We start from the raw sequence: 19,844 nt of genomic DNA on the forward strand, positions 1-19,844 counted from the left end.
CTCTTTGGAGCCCAGCTCTTTGCGACCCCATGGACTGTAGCCCACCAGGCTCCTCTGTGCTTGAGGTTTTCCAGGCAAGGATATTGGAGTGGGTTGTCGTTTCCTTCTCCAGGGGATCTTCCCATCCCAGGGATCGAACCCGGGTCTCCTGCACTGCAGGCAGATTCTTTACCAACTGAGCTACAAGGGAAGCCCAATAACTGATTAGTGCCCCCAAACAACTCTAGAGAGCTAAAGAACAGTGGACAGTGTCTGACCCTACATAAGGAGGAGAAGATTTTATCATCAAATTTCTGCCTGTTTTACACAGTTTGGGGGCCTCGGTGTTAAGGATATCACAGATGTCAATGATGGAGAGTAGTGACCAGTAACTGTGGGAATTTTATAAAATAGAGAGATGTGTTCTGAGCCTTTGAGAATCAACATGTCATCCTATTTACTTCTCTAATAACTTGTGTTTTTAAAATACAAGAGTTGGCTTGTAAAATTCAGTACACCCTGGAAGGCCAGGTGTTTTGATTCACACTGAAGATGGAAAAAATAAGAGACAAAAATTCTGTGACCAGTACCTGAAGAAAAGTTCACACTGCCTGTCTGTTTTAACATCTACACCATCCTCTTATACTATAGAGAGCCTTTTCCAGCCAACCTGTTTTGGGGGGCTGTGGAACGTGGACAGGGGGTACTAATGTTTTGTTCAGCCGGGGATGAGAGATCTCAAATAGAAGAAGGGGAGCTAACTGTTGCATCCTCTGTATCTCCGTATCCTTCCCTAGACAGTTACAGGGTTTTTCTTTTTTTTTCTTTCTTTCTTTCTTTATTTTTTTCAGTGGGTTTTGTCATACATTGATATGAATCAGCCATTAGTTACACGTATTCCCCATCCCGATCCCCCCTCCCACCTCCCTCAGTTACAGGGTTTTTCTATCCTGAAAAACTTTCCCTATCCTGGCCTCTCCCACCCTCCTACCTTTTTTCTTTCCCTGGCCTTCTCCTTACCCCTCATGTACTGTCACTCTTTGCTTTCTCTAATGACAAAGTTACCAGTGACCTTCTAGTTGCCAAATCCAACTGCCTGTTTATGGACCTTTTCTTCCTTGATGCCTCTGTAACAGTCCATTGATTTCTCCCTCCTCCTCAAAACTCTTTTCTAGCAATAATACCACTGGGTCTTACATATCATTCTACACCCTTTCCCTCTCAGTGATTTACTCATACTCCCCTCTAGAAATGTTAGTTTTCCTTAGTATCGCCTTTCTCTCCATCTTTTCCCCTGCCCTGTCCTTCTCTGAAAGTCAGCCATCTCCTTATGATTCCCACATCTCTCTCCAGACCAGATAGACATCTTCTTGAACTTCTAGGCACACATTTCCAATTGTCTTCCAGATAACCTCTCCTGGATACAATCTAGGAATTTTAAATATGACATCTCAAAACAACAACAACAACAAAAAATGACATCTCCACAAAATTTTTATTGATGAAATTCAAAATATAATAATCATTGATATAATGTTTTTGTAATGCAGGGCACTAATGATAATAGAATTGGCAGTGGAGGGGGAGAGTTTGCTTAATTGTGGTCCAATTAATTAATTGGAGTCCTGACGGATGAGCCTGGTAGGCTACAGTCCACGGGGTCGCAAAGGATTGGACACGACTGAGCGACTTCACTTTCATTTTCACCGTTAAATTGATTGCAAATGTTCATCTGTAAAATCACTCTTAGCTGAAGCCAGAACAGCCCATGCATTGTAGTTTGCTGACCCCTGAGAAAGTGCTTGAAGAGGAGGGCAAAAGCTTCTTCCCTACACCATCTTTTGGTGTCAAGGGAATTGATGCTTTCTAAATCAGTCCCATTCTGAAACATACCTAGGCATGGCACAGCATGGGAGGGCCCAAGACCTACCTCAAACGATATCTTTCTTTTTTTTTTTTTGCATATTCAATGATGTACATTGCACCATTGTTTTAAATGAAAGAAAGAAAGAATAAAAGGGAAAGAAAGACCCAAATGTCCATTAACTGGGGAATGGCTGAATAAACTGTGGTATAGCATTGTATGGAGTATCATGTAGCCCTCTCCCCAATCCCACCCCCTTACTTTCCTTTTTGTAATTAAGATATAATTCACATACTATAATATTCACCTTCTTAAAGTATATAATTCAATAGTTTTAATTTGTTCACAAAGCTGTTCAACCATCACCACTATCTAATTTTAGAACATTTCCATCACGCCCAAAAAGAAACATCATACCTATTAGCAGTCATTCACCGTTCTTTGCCTCCCGCCAGCCGCTGGCAACCACTAATCTACACTCTATTTCTATGTATTTGCCTAATCTGGACATTTAATATAAATGGAGTGATATGACATGTTATCTTTTGTGACTGGCATCTTTCACTTAACAGAGTATTTTCAGGGTTAAAACATATTGTAGCATGTCAGTATTTCATTCCTTTTTTTATTGTAGTAAAATATACACAGCATAAAATTTACCATTTTAGTAATTTTTAAATGTACTTAATTCATTTTTAAATGTACTTAATTTTAAATGTAGCATTAAGTGCACTTATGTTGTTTTGTAACCATCACCACTATCCATCTCCAGAACTTTTTTATCATCCCATACTGAAATTCTGTACCCATTAAACAATAACTTCCCATGCCCCCAGGTAACTACTATTCTATTTGCTGTCTCTGAATTTTCCTGTTCTAGGTACATCATCTAAGAGGACTCATACAATATTTGTCTTTTTGTATCTGACTTCTTTCACTTAGCCTAGGTAAACACTCATCCCAGTTGTAGCACATATCAGAATTCCATTCTTTTTTTAAAAATACTTATTTATTTATTTGGCTGCACTGGGTTAAAGTTCAGCAAGCAAACTCTTACGTACAGCATGCGGAATCTGGTTCCCTAACTAGGCATCAGACCCAGGCCTTCTGCTTTGGCAGCACAGAATCTTAGCCACTGGACCACCAGGGAAGTTCTCATTCTTTTTTAAGGTCAGAATATATTCCATGTATAGATATACCATAAGATGACATCTTCACCACCAGGCTGACACTAAGAGAGTCAGCTATGGGTAGCCGTGTCCTCAAGGTGCGAGCCAGGACTGGGAGTACGGGTGAGAAATCTGCAAAAGAAATCAACATACAAAGATAAGAAGCTGAAGTTTCTTAGGCCGGAGGGCTGGGCTTGGTGGAGATGTCCAGGTGGTGAGTGAGCAGGAAAGAGCTGGCCTGAGGCTTAGAGAGACTTGTGCTTTGTGTTTGATGACTATAGAAAATGAGTCTGTCCCTCTCTGAGAGCTGGGACCTCTATTCCCCAAAAAGGGACAAAAGTTTAGACATCATTGTTATCATTTTCCAGCTATCAGATTGGCAAAGATTAATAACAAGGTTGGTTATGGCAAAGGGAATCTGTGGGAGGAAATCTAAATTGATCTACCCTTTCTGGAATAGAATTTAGTATTATCTGTCTGTTTAAATGCACATATATTTTAAAATATCTGTTTAAATGCCTGTGCTCTTAACCCAGAAGACAAGTTCTGGGAATGACACAAACATACACTGGTGGGCATGAGGATTTATGGACAAGGATGCTCAAGAAGACACGTCCTCTGCCCCTTCACCCTCCTCCATGTCCCCCTTTGCTCAGCAGCCCCGCTTGGCCTCTGGCCGCTCCCATTCCCAACCCCATCAACCTCAAATTCCCTATCTGTTCATACCCACTACTACTTGTTTGTTACTTCCAAAAGACCTTTTCCCCATGAGCCATGCATTCCCTCAGCCCTGCTACTGTTTATCCACAGTCCCATCTACCCTTGAGAGGCCCCTCCTCCAGTCTCTGGCCTAAAGGGCCCTCTGAGACCTCCCTTCCTCAGGTGTTCTCCTCTGCATTTCAGTGTTGACCCCTCTTTCTAAAAACCCACTTCCTCCCCAGTTGGTGCACCCCTCTTCTCTTCTCAGTTCAGCTTCTGGAGAGAGCCACTCCCAGTCCCTGTCCTCATTCTGACATCTCTCCTCTCTTCACCCCCTGGCAGTCTGATTCTGTCCCTATTTTCCCCCAAACTGCACAATCCAGGAGATCTTTTCTATATACATCTTACTAGAACTTTCTGGAGATATTTGGCATAGCTGGTGCTACGTTCCCCCAGGAAGAGCTCTCGTTCCTTGGCTTTGTGGCTGCATTTCTGACTTGTTCTTCTACATCCCTGACCATCTTTTTTTTTTTTTCCTGCTTCTTCTCAGACTTGTTTTCCTCCTGCCTGCTTCAAACACTGGAGCTGGAGATAGGGAGAGTGTGGTTGTGTCTGTTTCTGTTTTCCCCTCAGAAGCCCTTCAGGGGCTTTGCTGTTCCTTCTGCTTGGACTCTTTCCTCTGGATCATTCTTGGTCATCCTTTAAGTCTCATCTTGGCCTTTTGTGGAAACCTTTCTTGAGCCCCTCAGCTGGTATACATGTACCCTGGAGTAATTCCTAGTATTTAGAATAGAATTATATTGAAATGATTTGTTTTTCTGTCTCACTCCCTTGCCTCACTGTCAGCTCCTCTAGGACAGGGATCTTAATCTATGTAACTCTGCACATGGCTAAAATAGTGCCTGCACAACAGTAGGTGCTCAGTAAGCACATAGTGATCTCCGCTGTTGAACTGAACCAATGGGGCCTAATCACTGATGGAAAGTAAGATGTGGAGAGAGAGGCATACTGAGGATTAACGCCTAGGTTCGTGGAGAATTGGAAGCTAAGAGAGAAAATAAATTAGAGACAAAACACAAAAAGCCTCAAATGTTGGGTAAAAAGAAATTATAGAATTTTATTCTGTAAAGGAGTCATTTGAACCTAGACCCTCAGAGACACTTAGTCTTTGGGGGAAAAAAACTGAAAAAGAATAAAAATCCATCAGTAATTATCTAAAGTAGAAAAGAAGCAAAACTAATTCTAGCATTGGAATTTAGGATGCTGTCGTCCTGTGGGGGGATAGTGATTAAGGAGAAGCCCGTGGGGTCTTCTGAAGAGCTGGTCATGTTCTTTGCTTTGATGTGGGTGCTAGGCATGCAAGCATATTCACTTTGTGAGATCTCGTTAAGCTACACCCTTGTGACACGTGCATTTGGTGGCGCTAGTGGTAAAGAACCCGCCTGCAAATGCCGGAGACTTAAGAGACGCTGGTTCGATCCCTAGTTGGGGAAGATCTCCCAGAGAAAGAAAGGCAACCTGCTGTAGTATGCTTACCTGGAGAATCCCCTGGACAGAGCAGCCTAGCAGGCTATAATCCATAGGGTCACAAAGAGTCAGACACAACTGAAGCAACTTAGCACACACACAGCATACTATGAAAAGTCTTTAGTAAGTAAATGCAACAACTAGGCTTAGAAAAAAGTTCAGTTAATGGATTTATATCCAATAAATCAGGTATTCCCCGTTTTAAATAACATGATCCATCTCCAAAAGAAAGTGGCAATGAAGCCCCAATCTAGAGTGGGTTCTGGGGCAGAAGTTCAGGCCAAGGAAGGTGAACTGATCCAAGTTGTGGTTTCCAGGAATGGATACTTTAGAATACAGTGATGGGGGGGATCGGGATGGGGAATACATGTAACTCCATGGCTGATTCATGTCAATGTATGACAAAATCCACTGCAATGTTGTGAAGTAATTAGCCTCCAACTAATAAAAATAAAAAAAACAAAGAATATAGTGATGTGCATATATATATACTGCAGGATGTGAAGGTTTGATTTTGAATATTCTTTACTCTTCAGATAATTGTGACATAAAATTCTTGTAACCTTAGAGAGAAGACACAGGGTCCCTGCCCCATCTCTGCCTAGCTGAATGACCTTGGGGAAACCATTTAACCAGGCTACGTGTAGGTGTCCCATTATGCAAACTTAAGATAATTCTTTCTATTCTATCTACCACCTAGTGAGTATATGGATTAAATGACATAATTACTGTGAACGTATTTTCTACAGATTGTTTTTCATAGCCCTGTACAAATAAAAATTACATATTAGTATAAGAGGCCTAATCTAGCTGTAAAACTGAACCCACGATTGGTTTTGAGCCATAAAAATGAGCCATACCACACACTCATTCTTTCCCTAGACTATGTTTACATTCTATCTATAATAAATTTCATTCTCTTTGTTTTTTATAAGATCTCTAGTTATATAAGGTCAATGGGAATTTAGGTCCTTTGTGCCCAGATTGTCGACTGCTCCACTTATTCATCTAAGTTAGTATAGCCACATCACTGGTCACATGTTACCTGGCAGGCACTGGGCATCATTGACAAAGCTCACCTCACCTGCCACAGTGAGCCTACATACTGGTAAGTATAAGAGGTCAGGAGAGAAATAATTGTATACCCAATGTCTAGCTGGGCTTCTGGTACCCAGTGGACTTGTGTTTTAAGTAATGAAATGGTAACCAGTAAGTAAGTTAAATTTGTGTCTGTGATAAAATGCTAAAAAGGGACAATAAAAGGGGCTGACTATAATCCAGGCTGGGGCATCATCTTAGGTAAAGTGGTAAAGAAGGACTAAAAAGGGGACATTATTGCTGTGACTCAAAGTCAATTATACTGAGTTGGGAAAGACCATTCCAGAAAGAGGAATAGCAAGTATAAATGTCCTGAGGCAGGAAAAAGCATGTCATGTTTGATAAATTGAAAAGCAGTTGATGTGACTGGTGACACAGAAGGTAGGAGGGAGAGTGTGATGAAATGAGATTGACAAAGAGGTCATGAGAGGCCCTGATGAAACAGGGTTTCTAAGTATGATAAGAAGTCATTAGAGGGTATGAGCAGGGAAATAATATGATCTCATTTCTATTTTAAGATGATCACTCTGTTGCTGTGTGGTTTGGGGTGCGTCAAAAGTAAAGCAAACAGAACAGGGAGGAATTATAGTAGCTCAGATGGAAGAAGGTGGCTTGACCTGAAATGAGAGCAATAGAAATGAACATAAGGAGGCAAAAAATGAGAGCAGTAGAAATGAACATAAGGAGGCAAATTCAAAATATCCTTGGAAGATAAAATGACGGGGATTGCTAACAGGCTGTATATGGAGCTCAAAGGAAAGGGAGGAATCAAGGAAGACTTTTGGGTTTGGAGCTTAGGCAGTCAGGTAGGTGAGGAACTACTTCACAGACAGGATGAATGGAGGAGCATTGGAAAAGTCTGGGAGACTTCTAGCTGTGACATTTCAAAAAGGAACAATAGGATAGCTGCATTCAGATTCACTCTTATGGGCTCTGGGAGGAGGGTTGGGCTGGAGTTACACACTTGGGAGTCATCAGCTCTGTGTAATATTTAAAGCCAATGAATCCAATCAGATCATCTAGGAGAGTATACAGATGAAGAAGAGTGAAGTCCCAGAGATGAGCCCAAAGAGACTTCACCAGCACAGGAGACTGCGTAATACCCAATGTTGGTGAAGACATGAGGAAATGAAAACCCTCCCACACTCTTGACAGGAGTTAAATCAGTACAACCTTTCTGGAAACCTTGGTAATGTATATTTTAAATCTTTAAAAAGTGCTCACACTTTAATCTTACAAGTCTATAGAGGTTTTAGTTCAGTTCAGTTCAATCACTCAGTCATGTCTGACTCTTTGCTACCCCATGAACCACAGCACACCAGGCCTCCTTGTCCACCACCAACTCCTGGAGTTTACCCAAACTCATGTCCATTGAGTCAGTGATGCCATCCAACCATCTCATCCTCTGTCATCCCCTTCTCCTCCTGCCCTCAATCTTTCCCAGCATCAGGGTCTTTTCAAATGAGTCAGCTCTTCACATCAGGTGGCCAAAGTACTGGAGTTTCAACTTCAACATCAGTCCTTCCAATGAACACCCAGGACTGATTTCCTTTACGATGGACTGGTTGGATCTCCTTGCAGTCCAAGGGACTCTCAAGAGTCTTCTCCAACACCACAGTTCAAAAGCATCAATTCTTTGGCGCTCAGCTTTCTTGATAGTCCAACTCTCACATCCACACATGACCACTGGAAAAACCATAGGCTTAACTAGATGGACCTTTGTTGACTAAGTAAGGTTTCTGCTTTTTAATATGATGTCTAGGTTGGTCATAACTTTCCTTCCAAGGAGTAAGTGTCTTTTAATTTCATGGCTTCAGTCACCATCTGCAATGATTTTGGAGCCCCCAAAAATTAAGTCTGACACTGTTTCCACTGTCTCGCCATCTATTTGCCAGGAAGTGATGGGACCAGATGCCATGATCTTAATTTTCTGAATGTTGAGCTTTAAGCCAACTTTTTCACTCTCCTCTTTCACTTTCATCAAGAGGCTCTTTAGTTCTTCACTTTCTGCCATAAGGGTGGTGTCATCTGCATATCTGAGGTTATTGATATTTCTCCGTGCAGTCTTGATTCCAGCTTGTGCTTCATCCAGCCTGGCATTTTGCATGACATAATCTGCATATAAGTTAAATAAGCAGGGTGACAATATACAGCCTGACATACTCCTTTTCCTATTTGGAACCAGTCTGTTGTTCCATGTCCAGTTCTAACTGTTGCTTCCTGACCTGCATACGGGTTTCTTAAGAGGTAGGTCAGGTGGTCTGGTATTCCCATCTTTTTATGAATTTTCCACAGTTTATTGTGATCCACACAGTCAAAGGCTTTGGCATAGTCAATAAAGCAGAAATAGATGTTTTTCTGGAACTCTCTTGCTTTTTCAGTGATCCAGCAGATGTTGGCAATTTGATCTCTTGTTCCTCTGCCCTTTGTAAAAGCAGCTTGAACATCTGGAAGTTCACAGTTCGCGTATTGCTGAAGCCTGGCTTGGAGAATTTTGAGCATTACTTTACTAGCGTGTGAGATGAGTGCAATTGTGCGGTAGTTTGAGCATTCTTTGACCTTGCCTTTCTTTGGAATTAGAGTGAAAACTGACCTTTTCCTGTGACCTGTGGCCTGCTGAGTTTTCCAAATTTGCTGACATATTGAGTGCAGCAATTTCATAGCATCATCTTTTAGGATTTGAAATAGCTCAACTGGAATTCCATCACCTCCACTAGCTTTGTTCATAGTGATGCTTCCTAAGGCCCACTTGACTTCACACCCCAGGATGTCTGGCTCTAGTTGAGTGATCACACCATTGTGATTACCTGGGTCGTGAAGATCTTATTTGTACAGTTCTTCTGTGTATTCTTAATATCTTCTTAATACCTCTTCTGTTTCTGTTAGGTCCATACCATTTCTGTCCTTTATTGAGCCCATCTTTGCATGAAATGTTCCCTTGGTATCTCTAATTTTCTTGAAGAGATCTCCAGTCTTTCCCATTCTATTGTTTTCCTCTATTTCTTTGCATTCCAGGCATAGGAATGTTAGGTCCATGAATCAGGGAAAATTGGATGTGGTCAAACAGGAGATGGCAAGAGTGAACATCGACATTCTAAGAATCAGTGAACTAAGATGGACTGGAATGGGTGAATTTAACTCAGATGACCATTATATCTAATACTGTGGGCAGGAATCCCTTAGAAGAAATGGAGTAGTCATCATAGTCAACAGAAGAGTCTGATATGCAGTGCTTGGATGCAATCTCAAAAACAATAGAATGATCTCTGTTTGTTTTCAAGGCAAACCATTCAATATCACGGTAATCCAAGGCTATGCCCCTACCAGTAATGCTGAAGAAGCTGAAGTTGAACAGTTCCGTGAAGACGTATAAGACCTTTTAGAACTAACACCCATAAAAGATGTCCTTTTCATTATAGGGGATAGGAATGCAAAAGTAGGAAGTCAAGAAACACCTGGAGTAACAGGCAAATTTGGTCTTGGAGTACAGAATGAAGCAGGGCAAAAACTAATAGAGTTTTGCCAAGAGAACACATTGATCATAGCAAACACCCTCTTCCAACAACACAAGAGAAGTTGTGTTGGACATCACCAGATGGTCAACACCAAAATCAGATTGATTATATTTTTTGCAGCCAAAGATGGAGAAGCTCTATACAGTTAGCAAAAACAAGACTAGAAGCTGACTGTGGCTCAGATCATGAACTCTTTATTGCCAAATTCAGACTTAAATTGAAGAAAGTGGGGAAAACCACTAGGCCATTCGGGTATGACCTATCGAAGTTTATCCTATGGAAATAGGATATAATTATGGAAATAATTATAAATGTATGCAAAGGTTTATGGACATGGATGTCTATTGTAGCATAATTTGTAATAATAAAAAATGGGAAATCTCCTAAACATCTAATAAAAGAGATTTTTAAGGTTTTTTTTTTTTTTTTAACTTGAGCTGCATAGCATGCGGGATCTTAGTTATCTGTCCAAGGATCAAACCCAAGGCCTGCAGTGGAGTGGTGGAGTCCTAACCACTGGGCTACCATGGAATTCCCAAGAGAAATTACTAGATACATTTCAACACAAGTGTTATGCAACTATTTTGTTTAATGATGTATAAAAATATCAAATGATTAGAAGCAGTGTTCTTGAAACATAAATCAAAAGCAGTTTGAAGTACATATAAATTAAATTACCTTTGGCTGAAAATAGCAAAGAATGCTGAATCTTATTTATGTGTAAGGAATAAAGAATATAAGGGCATAAGGAAAATGTATTTTCTCTGCTAACAAAAGCCCAGAGGTAAGGACGGGGTTAGGATTGATTAATAGTTTCATAACATCTTTGAGGACCCAAATTCTTTCCAGGGAGTGGGACAGGGTGTGAAAAAGGTTAGGAAACAGTGACTTAGACCAGTGGTTCTCAAAGGGTAATACTTAAACCACCAGTTTCAATTGGGAATTTTTTTTAAAAAAACAAATTCTTGGGTTCCATCCCAGACTTTCTAACTCATAAACTCTGGAGGTTGGGCCCAGTAATCTATGTTTTAACAAACTCTCCAGGTAATTATAATGTTTGAAAATCATTGACTTAGACTATTCAGGATTTACTCTTGAATTGGGAATACCTGAAAAATGTGACTGTGGCATATGACTAGGGAGAGGTTGATGGACAGTCATGGTTAATACGGGGGTTGGTTTTCCAACATATTTTCCTGGACAAAGAAGGCTAGAAACTAAAATTCTCACCCATCAGAACTTCCACTCCTCAAAATGCCCATGTGAACCTATGAATGAAAGCTGAATCATATGGAGGAGAGGCAGGACTCAGAAAAGACTGATTTGCTGGTGTGAATATGGCAAGTGCCTCTGTGCTCAGTTGCTCAGTCGTTTCCAAGTCTGCAATCCTATAGACTGTATTCCACGAGGCTCCTCTGTCTGTGGGATTCTCCAGGCAAGAATAATGGAGTAGGTTGCCATTTCTTCCTCCACGGGATTTTCCCAACCCAGGCATCAAAACCTGCCTCTCCTGCATCTCCTGCATTGGCAGGCGGATTCTTTATCACTGAGCCACTTGGGAATGGTGCACAGGGATTAGGGTTCTGGAGGTGGCAGCAGCTTCCTCATCTGCAATATCCTGACTGTGGCATGGGCAGTAGGGTTGTTGGCATCCCAGTTCTCAGGGTGGTTTGGGGAGTCATTCTGTGACTCCTTTTTCTTTTATTGTGGTAAAAAAAAATATCACCTTAACCATTTTTAAGTTCAGCCATGTGGGGTATATTTTCATTGTTGTACAACAAATCACTAGGACCTTTTCATCTTGCAAAACTGAAACGACCCATTAAACATGAATTCCTCCCATCCCTAACCCTAACCAACTTTTTACCTTGTTGCTATGCTTTTTACTACATTAGAAACTTCATGTTAGTGAACTCATATAGTATTTGTCCTTTTGAAACTGGCTTATTTCACTTAACATAATGTCTTCAAGGTTCATTGCTGTTGTAGCATGTGACAGGATTTCCTCCTTTTTTAAGACTGTGTGATATTCCATTGTATGTATGTGTGGTGGTGTGCTAGTCGTTCAGTCATGTCTGACTCTTTGCAATTTCATGAACTGTAGCCCACGAGGCTCTTCTATCCATGTGATTTCCCAGGCAAGAATACTGCAGTGGATTACCATTTCCTTCTCTAGGAGATCTTTCTGATCCAGGGATCAAACCCTGGTCTCCTATATTGCAGGAAGATTCTTTCTTTCTCTCTGAGTCATAAACACAAACAAACAAGATATACCACATTATCTTGTTTGTGATTTTTTGACCATGCCATGTGATATGTGGGATCTTAGCTCCCTCACCAGGAATTGAACTCATGCCTCTTGCATTGGAAGCACCCAGTCTTAACCACTGGAGCATCAGGTAAATCTCATTTTCTTGATCCATTTCTCTGTCAGTGGCATTAATATTATTTCCATCTCTTGGCTATTTTAAGTAGTACTGCAATGAACATGAGTATGCAAATCTCTTTAAGATCCTGCCTTGAATTCTTTTGAACATATACACCCACAAGTGGTATTGCTGGATCATATGGTAATTCTATTTTTAATTTTCTGAAGAACCTCCATACTATAATGGATTCACCATTCTGACTTTTTCTTAAAGGGCCACCTGGTAAATATTTTAAGCTTTGTGGATTATATATGGTCTCTGTCACAACTACTCAACTCTGCATTGTAGTGTGAAAGCAAGTATAGACAGTATGTAAACAAAAGAGTGTTACTATGTTTTAATAAAACTCTATTTATAAAAATGGGCAGTAAGTCTGCTGGCCATAGTTTACCCACCTCTAACATAGAGCATGTTTCTTCAGCCCTGCCAGTGATTCTGTGAACAACATACTTTCTGCTAGAGAAGATTATGTTGTCTGCTGCTAAGAATCCCAAAAAATAAAACATTAATGAGTTGGTGCTCTGTTAACAATAAAGAACAAGGAAATGGCAGTTGAGTGAGCAACCAGTATAATTTCCTATAAAAGACAGTGTGTACAGTTAAAAAGGAGAGAGAGAGAAATACAAAATGAAAGAGAAGAATGGAAGGGGATCATGATAACCAGCCTCCCAAATGGCCCCAATGATCCTTTCCTTCTATTATTCAAACACTTGTGAATTTTTTGGGTAGGTGAATGGTTTACAGGGTAGTTCCCTCCCACAATGAACAGAGCTGACCTATGTAATCAAAGAAGGTTGGAGAAAGAACAATGTGTGACTTCTAAGGCTATGAAAACCTTATGTCTTTTATCTTGTTTTCTCTTGGATCCCTTGCTTTAGGGGAAGCTAGCAGCCATGCCATGAGGATACTCAAGCAGCTCTGGGGAGGGGTTCCTATGACAAGAAACGGAGGCCCCTTGCCAAAGGCCTTGTGAGCATGTCATCTTGGAAGAGGATTTTTCAGTCCCAGTCAGGCCTTCAGCTGACTGCAGACCCAGCTAATGTCTTCTGCAACCTCCCAAGACCCTAAGCCTGAACCCCAGCTAGGCCATTCCTGAATTCCTGACCACAGAAGTTATATAATAAATGTTTAGTTTTGTTTTAGGCCTCTACATCTGGGGATAGTTTATTGTACAACAATAGGTAACTAACAGGGATACATTGATATCAATTATCAGTAGTGATTATCCATGGGTTGGTTGGATTACAAGTGACTCAGTTTCTTTGTTGTACTTGAAGTTCTGAAGTTTCTGCAATGAACATATACTAGAATCTTGATATTACCTTTCTCTCTCTAGATGATTCTTCCCACCTGCTTTTCCTCAGTACTCAGGTTAGTCTCCTGTACTATATGCCATGAGTCTCTTGGCTAGCCAAGAAACCATGATATCTCACCTAATAGTCAAATTTTCTCTTCTCCAGGTGAAGAGAGAGGCTGAAGACAAGGCTAATACTACATAGTTCATTCATAGAGGTCAAGTGCTACAAAACTAAAGACAGAAACCAGGAGAAATTCCTGAGAGCCTTGTAAGATCCAGTGTCTTCCATCAGATTTCCCAGAAGCAGACTTCAGATAAAGGTTTGTTTGCAGGTGATTCATGAAGGAAAGGCTGCCTGGAGAAATTGCTAAGACAGTGGGGAAAGCAGAATGAAGAAAGTGGAAGCTAAGAGAGAAGTGATTTTAGGTAAGGTCTCAGCCTCATCCTGATCTCATAGGGGGAGTTCTGGAGAATAAGTTATATCTCAATAAGGGAGCTGGATGCTCATACCCAGTACTTGTCAGTCAAGGCATAAGCTCCTGTGCTCTCTGTGCTTTTAGGCAGAACAATTCCAGTAGCCCAGTACAGATGTAGGATAATCATCCAAATAGATGTAGGCCATTGGAAGCAAAAGCACAGAGAAGCCAGGTGAATGACGTACGGCTATTGTCAGTGGAACCCAGGGTGGGTTGAGCATTTGGGTGGAGCACTGAGAGCATCTACTAAGCACCCCTTATAGTCATTTGAGATGTTTCTTGTGTGGAGGATGGAGAGGTGGACAAAGAGATGGATGGAGAGAAGACTGCTTAGAAGGTGATGAAAAGTCTACATGTGAAATGATTAATTAATGCTATGGCAATAGGGATAGATATAAAGAGCCAGACTGGAAAAACTCAATTAGCTGAGCTTGAAAGAGTTACTTAACCTATCTGGTCATCACCTGTGAAATGGGTCAGTTTTAATACTAGTGAAAAAATAAAATTAGTGGCAATAATGTTTGTTGAGCACTTTACTACAATCAAGATACTGATTGTTCCAAAAATTTCACAATTATTATTCTTAGTGTAACCCTCACAACCACCCCATGAAGTACACAGTTTTTGTCCCCATATGACAAGGATACTGAGGCTCAGAGAGATTAAGGTCCAATGACTAGCATCTTTCTCAAAATATTGTTGAAACAATTAAATGACAGCCATAAATAATAATCATCATTATTTTTATTATTATTGCTGGTATTAGGAGTGACAATATTTAAAAGGCAGAAGATTTGGAGAGAAAGGCTAAAGATGAAAATCATCTAAGAGTCCAATTTGGTGGATGGTTAGATGTTGACCTCACAGATAACATGGCATTATTGGGAACATGGGAGTGTGAGTGGAGGGTTGAGAGGCTGGAGACCAGAGGGCAAAAAGGACTTTGTGTCTGACTCTTGTTAAGGTTTGCATATTTGTGGGACACCAGACTAGGAATGCCTGATGATATTTAGAAACACGAGTCAGGAGCTTGGGAGACAGCTTAGGGCTGGAGATAAAGACTTGGCCATCATCTCCATAAATCTACTCAGAGGATATTAGGGAGCCACAGAGCAGCAGGGACACCTCATCCTGGAGAGACAGAAGGGAGAGTCAGCCAAGACCTGACCTGGTCTTATGGGCCTCAAAATTTTCTGATTTTTGTTTCTGTTAAAAGGAGACTATTTCCCCTGAGGTGTTTTGTTTTGTTTTTTTAAACAGGTTTTATTTATCCATTTTGAAATTTTTTTTGGTCACACCCTGCAGCATATGGGATCTTAGTTCCCCAGTTCCCCGATCAGGGGTTAAACCCATACCCTCCGCATTAGAAGACCATACCACTGGGCCACTGGGAAGTCCTCCCCTGAGTTTCGATATCTCCCATCAGCCCCCATTTCCAGCATCTTCAGTCAGTCTCCAATTTCACTGACTTTTTCCCTCATTCTCACCAACCTGAGACTTCCCCACCATTTGCCACCCCTCAGCCTCCTCTAGGCTCTTTCTCAAAATCACCTATTTCTTCTTTGATTCAACAAAGGTGATATCAATAATAGACCCAGCTTGATAATAGCTACTATTTACTGATGCCATAAATATCTGTAGAAGACTTACTGTGGGTAGGGTACTGCACTAAGGCCCAAGTTGTTGCAGCACACAGGGTAGACATGGTCTTCGATCTCTTAGAGTATACAATTAAGATGGAGTCAAGGACAAGTCAACAGATACAAGGGGACCACTCTAGATCATGACTTACAATTAAAATAGAGCAAGATGAGAGTGAATAGACATGGGTACCATGTTGATACAGCATACAGGACAGCCTCTCTGAAGAGGCTTCTTGGCCCTGGGACCAAAAAGAGGATTTGTTGTTCAGTCGCTAAGTTGTGTCTGACTCTGTGACTCCATGGGCTGCAGCACGCCAGGCTTCCCTGTCCTTCACTATCTCCCAGAGTTTGCTCAAACTCCTGTCCATTGAGTTGGTGATGCCATTCAACCACCTCATCCTCTGTCGCCCCCTTCTCCTCTTGCCCTCAGTCTTTCTCAGCATCAGGGTCTTTTCCAGTGAGCTGGCTTTTTGAATCAAGTGGCCAAAGTATTGGAGCTTCAGCCTCAAATCCTTCATTCATTGGAAGAAAATGGGAAGATCTTTAGACATCTGGATGACTATCTGCCCTTATATACATCCACATAACTACCACCTATTTCAAGATTCAGAATGTCTCCATCACTCTAGGAATTCCTCCATGTCACTTCCCAGTTAGTAACCTTCCAAGAGGTAACCATTTTCTGACTTTTTTCATCATCAATTAGTTTTGCTACATTTTTAAATGAAATAACAGTGTATATACAATTTTTGTGTCTGGCTTCTTTCACTCAGCATAATATTTTAGAGGTTTACCTGTATTGTTGCAAGCAGCAATCATTCATTCCTTTTTATTGCTAATAGATGTCCTATTCCATTGTATGAAGATACTGTTAATGGATATTTGGAATTATTTAATCTAATTTTTTGGCTTTTATGACTAAGACTACTATGAACACTCATGTACAAGTGTTTGTTTTTTGGGTTTTTTTTAACAGATAAATGTTTTCCATTCATGTGGATAAATACCAAGAGTGGAATTACTGGTAATGGGGCTAGATAGCGATCAGATTTCGAAAGTGATTGCACCATTTTTACACTTCCACCATCAGTGTATGAGGTTTTTAGTTGCTTCACACACCCCCAATCCTAGATATTGTTAATTTAAAACAATTTTAACCATATATTGTGCATAAAAAGATATCTTGAGGTAATTTTAACTTATATTTTCTTTTTTAAGATGTATTTTATTTTTATTTATTTATTTAGACCACACCATCAACCATGTGGGATCTTAGTTCCCCAATCAGGGATTGAACCTGTGCCCCTGCTGTGAAGTGCAGAGTCTTAACCACTGAACCACCAGAGAAGTCCCTAACTTATATTTTCTCAATTACAGTGAAGATTAATATGTTGTCATGTGTTTATTGGTCATTTTAATATGTTCTTTTGTGAAATGTTCAAGACTTTTGCCCATTTAAAAAAATTATTTGCCTCTTACTAATTTCTGAGTTTTTCCACAATATCAATAAACCTTGTAAACATGCTTAGTGAAAGAAGCAAGTCACATAGACTACATATTGTATGATTCCATTTATACAAAATGTCCAAAATAGGCAAATTCACAAAGACAGAAAGTAGGTCAGTGGTTGCCTAGGGCTGGAGGAATTGGAAGGAAATGTAGAATGGCTGCTAATGGGAATGATGAAAAGGATCAAAACTTGATTGTGATCTTGATTGCACACACTCTGTAAAATACACTCAATTTTAATTTGCACATTCAATAAAGCTATTTTTTGAATATAAAATGGCCAACAGGTAACTTAAAATATGTAAATTTGTGCTATGTGCCTATAGAAAATTAGTATTTGGTTTTATGGTAATAAACAGCATTTTATCATGGTTTTAAAAAAAGAGTTCTTGATATATTCTGGATGTTCTGGATACTGAGACTTTCCCACATACATATACAAGTACTACAAGAACTGGCCTCAGGCAAAACTGTGAAACTGAAAGTCACATTAACATTTTTTTTTCTTCCAACAAAAGGTCTTACATATTTGTTACCAAGCCAAAGCACTAGTGCAGAAACACTGACACAAAGAGAAAAATCATTTCCCCAATAGAACACATCCAGTTGTTCAGGTAGTGATGTTCTCAGAGTGATAAGATGCACATGACCTTGACACAACATAAATGTGTTTGCCTCATGTGTGGGGCTCCTTATAGACCCAGTTTGGTTCTGTTCCAATGTCTTCTCTTGGAGTGGCACCTGTTCTATTGCCAGTTTTCACTTTAATTCATTAGGGGAATAGGAAAATATTGCTTTTGTTTCTTGCCAGGTATCACTTGACCCTGAAAGTCTTGTGAGATGATGCAGCAAGGAGCAAGTTCAACTGAACATAGGATGGTGGAAAAGAGACGGGAATACCACATAAACATTTAATGTGTGTCTACCAGGTGCCAGGTGCTCCTTGCACCATATTTTTCTCACCTTCCCTCTGCAGGGAGGCATTATTTCCTCCATTTTCACTCTAAGATTACAGAGCCTGAGAGGTTCATTAACTTGCTCAATGTTGCACAAGATTTAAGATCATCACCTTAAATCTAGAATTCAAAGAGCTAGAACTCAAAGAAAGCTGTCTGAATTCTGTCCCTTGAAGAAAGCACAGTTAAATTAATAACTCTCACTTCTCTCTATTCATTTTTTTTCTCATTCTCTTCATTGTTAACACCCTCATCTCCCATAAACCTCAGCTAGTTTGTCTTTCTCCCCAACTTGTCAGTTACTTTCCTCTGGGGAGCCTTTTTCACTGCCCCCTTTTCACTGTTCCCTCACCAGCTCACATGAAGGGGCCTTTCCAAATCACTTATCATACCATTTCGTCATCTGTCCTCAAGACTGGACTCAGAGTTTATAGAGTATAGCAACGTCTCTCTTGTTAGGCACTGTGTAGGGGTGGCAGAGATGTTTTTGAGTAGGGGAGGCTGGCCAAACCAGGACTGAAAATCATACACTTGTACCTCTTTTTGTGACTGTCCTAACCCATCTCCTCATGGGCACAGGCCATCTCAGTGCCCCATCTTCTGGCTCACTCCCTGCTGACTCCACCAGAGTACCAGATAAATCTGGTCTTTCTGCTCTCCTCTGCCTGCCGTCTTTGAGCCTGCATCTGGGCACATTTGTAACTCCACAGTAGTTTGTACCTAAGGGCACAGTTCCTTTTTAACTCCCAATTTTGTTTTCATTCTGCCAATTTTTATTTTGAAAACTTCAAACGCTCAGGGAAAGTTGTAAGAAAGATATAATAAATACTCATAAACACTTCACCTAGGTCCTCCAATTGTACCTCCTCCCTCTCATTCTCCCTTTTTTCACCTGGCTGAACCATTTGGGAATTACTGCAGACATCATGACATTTCACCTGCAAACACTTCACCATAAGTCTCCTATGAACAAAAACATTCTATACAACCACAATATCACTTTCAGGAAATTTAACATTGTTACAGTATTGATCTCTCTAATATCAGTCTATATTAAAATTTCCTTATTCTAAAAATGTCCTTTATATATATTTTTCTTTTAGATCTTAAATCCAATTAAGGATCACATGTTGTATGTTGCATTTAGTTGTCACACCTCTTTAATATTTTAATCTGCAGGAGTTTCTTTGCTTTTTCTTTTATTTTTGTCTTTCATGATGTACATATTTGAAAAGTTTAGAGCACTTATTTTGCAGAATCCTTAATTTGGGTTTGCTTCTATTCCCTCATGATTAGATTTGGGTTAAACATTTTTGGCAAGAGTCAAATGTGATGTTGTATCCTTCTCAGTGCACAACATCTGGAATCATGGTTGTTTTGTCCCATTATTGATGATGCGGGGAAACAACTTTTTAAGAAATTTTGATAAAACATAATTTTTTCAATCCATTCATCCATCAATGGGGTGGGGTGGGGGTGGGGTTCTTCCCTTGTGTCTCAGACGTTGTGCGTTGAGAAGGAAAAAACAGGAGTGGGTTGCCATTTCCTTCTCCAGGGGATCTTCCCTACCCAGGGATTGAGCCCGGGTCTCTTGCATTGTGTTAGCTATTCAGGGAGAGCAGTTACTTTTTAAATAGGACTCCTGGAGACTCCACTTGACATAAAGGAAAGGATGATTGGGAA

The sequence above is a fragment of the Muntiacus reevesi genome, chromosome 2, assembly GCF_963930625.1.
Source record: "Muntiacus reevesi chromosome 2, mMunRee1.1, whole genome shotgun sequence".
Classification (NCBI taxonomy): Eukaryota; Metazoa; Chordata; class Mammalia; order Artiodactyla; family Cervidae; genus Muntiacus; species Muntiacus reevesi.